Below are 3,903 nucleotides of genomic sequence, written 5' to 3' on the forward strand. Positions count from 1 at the left end.
ACAACATGAAAATGTGGGTGGGAAAAGTGAAGCACCCACACCTGTCTCCACCCTCATTTGCCTCACTCTGGGCTCTTGAGCAAGGCCTTTAACCCCCACCATCTGCTCCCCCGGTGCCCCAGACAGCAGCTCTCTGCTCCACACCGAGGGCTGTGGTAGCTCGGTGGGCTGTGGTTGTGTCAGTAACAGTGTCCTGCATAAAAGTAATGGCCAAGTCTTTGTGCAACTGAGTTCACGGTGGTGACCTCTGAGCAGCCGAAAGAAGAGAAAAAATATATAATTCTCAGTTTGTACGCATCATTTCATGATTGTCTATTGTTGTCTTTGTTGTCCACTGTTGTCTTCATTCTTTGTTAAAATCAGGTCTCTCTTGTAAATGAGTCCTCGAGGCTCAATGGGATTTACCTGTATAAATAAAGGTTGATTGATTGCACTCTACTCCTTGGTCAGTTGATCATCATTATACACGTAGGCTCTCACACTGGTTCATTTTCATCTACAAATCACTCCTTGGTCTGCTTCCTTCTTATATCTCCTCCCACGTCACATCGTCAGTGAAGTTACAGCGTGCACACTCAGGCCATCATTATGGTAGCTGCAACATTCCCGCTGTGCAGACTGAACTTAGCAAAAATGCACGTTCCTATTCTGCTCCTGCAACCTGGAACACCTTGCAACAGGAACTGAAGTTGTCCTCTTTAATTTCTTTAGGGGATTTGAAACATTTGATAAAGTCAATAAAACCATCAAAGAAAATACGTTCTTGTTTTTAGTATTTTACCTTGTTTTACGGTACTTTGATTTATTGTTTTCAATTCAATTCAAAAATACTTTATTAATTCCAGGGGTAATTTAAAATTTATACACTACTTTATTTTAATTGTATATTTATTGTACAAACCGGATTCCAAAAAAGTTGGGACACTAAACAAATTGTGAATAAAAACTGAATGCAATGATGTGGAGGTGCCAACATCTAATATTTTATTCAGAATAGAACACAAATCACAGATCAAAAGTTTAAATTGAGAGAATGTATCATTTTAAGGGAAAAATCTGTTGTTTCCAAATTTCATGGCGTCAACAAATCCTAAAAAAGTTGGGACAAGTCCATTTTTACCACTGTGTGGCATCCCCCCTTCTTCTTACAACACTCAACATACGTCTGGGGACAGAGGAGACCAGTTTCTCAAGTTTAGAAATAGGAATGCTCTCCCATTCATGTCTAATACAGGCCTCTAACTGTTCAATCGTCTTGGGCCTTCTTTGTCGCACCTTCCTCTTTATGATGCGCCAAATGTTCTCTATAGGTGAAAGATCTGGACTGCAGGCTGGCCATTTCAGTACCCGGATCCTTCTCCTACGTAGCCATGATGTTGTGATTGCTGCAGAATGTGGTCTGGCATTATCGTGTTGAAAAATGCAGGGTCTTTCCTGAAAGAGATGACGTCTAGATGGGAGCATATGTTGTTCTAGAACCTGAACATAGTTCTCTGCATTAATGGTGCCTTTCCAGACGTGCAAGCTGCCCATGCCACAAGCGCTCATGCAACCCCATACCATCAGTGATGCAGGCTTCTGAACGGAGCGTTGATAACAACCCTGGGCTATCCTTGTCCTCTCTGGTCCGGATGTCATGGCGTCCCAGTGTTCCATAAAGAACTTCAAATCGTGACTCATCTGACCACAGAACAGTCTTCCATTTTGCCACACTCCATTTTAAATGACCCCTGGCCCAGTGCAAACGTCTGAGCTTGTGGAGCTTGCTTAGAAATGGCTTCCTCTTTGCACTGTAGAGTTTCAGCTGGCAACGGCGGATGGCACGGTGGATTGTGTTCACTGACAATGCTTTCTGGAAGTATTCCTGAGCCCATTCTGTTATTTCCTTGACAGTGGCATTCCTGTTTGAGGTGCAGTGACGTTTAAGGGCCCGGAGATCACGAGCATCCAGTAGAGTTTTACGGCCTTGACCCTTATGCACAGCGATTGTACCAGATTCTCTGAATCTTTTGATGATGTTATGCATGGTTGATGACGATAACTTAATAGTCTTTGCTATTTTATGCTGGGTAACACCATTCTGGTATTGCTGCACTATCTTTCTGCACAACAATGGTGGAATTGGTGATCCTCTTACCATCTTGGCTTCTGAGAGACTCTGAGAAGCTCTTTTTATACCCAATCATGTTGTCAATTGACCTAATTAGTGTTAAATGGTCTTCCAGCTGTTCGTTATATGCTCAATTTCCTTTTTCCAGCCACTTATTGCTACTTGTCCCAACTTTTTTGGGATTTGTTGACACTGTGAAATTTTGAATCAACATATTTTTCCTTTAAAATGTTACATTTACTCAGATTAAACTTTTGATCTGTCATCTATGTTATATTACGAATAAAATATTGACATTTGCCATCTCCAAATCATTGCATTCAGTTTTTATTCACAATTTGTTTAGTGTCCCAACTTTTTTTGAATCCGGTTTGTATTTTATTGTAGTCTGCACTCTATATGTTGTCTGTCTTAAAACAGGTCTCTCTTGTAAATGAGTCCTCGTGGCTCATTGAGACTAACCTGTATAAATAAAGGTTGAATGAAGAATGTGGAAGAATGACAGTCATAGTTTTAAAAAAAGAAGAAATAAACTGTAAATAAAACACTAAAAAAGTTCAATCTGGTTCTCTGGACATTCAAAAAAACAAAAAACAAAACAAAACAAAAAAAAAATCTAGAAACGTTTCGTCTCTCATCCGAGAGACTTCCTCAGTCTGAGGTGCTGTATTCAGCTCAGTCTCTTAAATAGCACCGTCTCAGAGTGGATCAACCAGTTTGCTGCTGACAACCAAAACCAGCTGATCACATGCTCAAGAAGGACCATCAGCCTAACAATGGATCATTAGCACACTGATGGCTGTTTACTATTCACAGGGGGCTGAGTGGTACTAGCAATCACAGCGTTGTAAGAGGGGGACAGTTGAACCCGGAGGCCTCCACCCCTGTTTAATGATGGACGATTTCTTTTCACAAAGATGGCCTCCTTTACTCCTCCCTCAAACCATCGTTCCTCTCTGTCCAGGATGTGAACATCTTCATCCTTGAAAGAGTGACCGCTGGCCTGGAGATGAGTGTAGACCGCAGAGTCCTGGCCTGATGATGTTGATCTTCTGTGCTGGGCCATCCTTTTGGCCAGTGGCTGTTTAGTTTCCCCGATTTAAGACTCATCACCCTCCTGACACTGAACAGCATACACAATATTACTCTGTTTGTGCCGGGGGACTGGATCTTTGGGATGAACCAGTCTTTGTTGTAATGAATTTTGGGGTTTAAAAGCCACTGGGACGTTATGTTTAGAAAATAAACGTCTCAGTTTCTCTGATACCCCCTCAACATACGGAATGACCACTGGTCTGGGTCTGGGTTCCTCCTTTTCACCTGATGGCTGACTGGAGTCCTGTTTGGGTTTCTTCTCTGCTTTCAGGAAGGCCCAGTTAGGATATCCACATTGCTCTAGAGCCTGTCTTGTGTGGGATTTCTCCTTCTGCCTGGCTCCTGAGCTAGTGGGGACGCTGTCTGCTCTGTGGTACAGAGTCCTGATGACTCCTAACTTGTGCTCCAAAGGGTGATGGGAGTCAAACTGCAAATACTGGTCTGTGTGGGTGGGTTTGCGGTACACCTCGGTTTGCAAATGTCCTCTATCCGAGACTGAGACCTCACAGTCCAAGAAAGCCAACCTGCCATTTTTTACATCTTCTCGTGTGAACTTGATGTATTTATCCACAGAGTTGATGTGGTCAGTAAAATGTTGGACTTCCTGAGATTTAATTTTAACCCAGGTGTCGTCAACATACCTGAACCAATGACTTGGTGGTGTCCCTGAAAAGGACGTCAAGGCTCTCTTTTCTACC

Source organism: Nematolebias whitei, chromosome 19, assembly GCF_014905685.2.
Source record: "Nematolebias whitei isolate Nwh7 chromosome 19, NemWhi1, whole genome shotgun sequence".
NCBI lineage: Eukaryota > Metazoa > Chordata > Actinopteri > Cyprinodontiformes > Rivulidae > Nematolebias > Nematolebias whitei.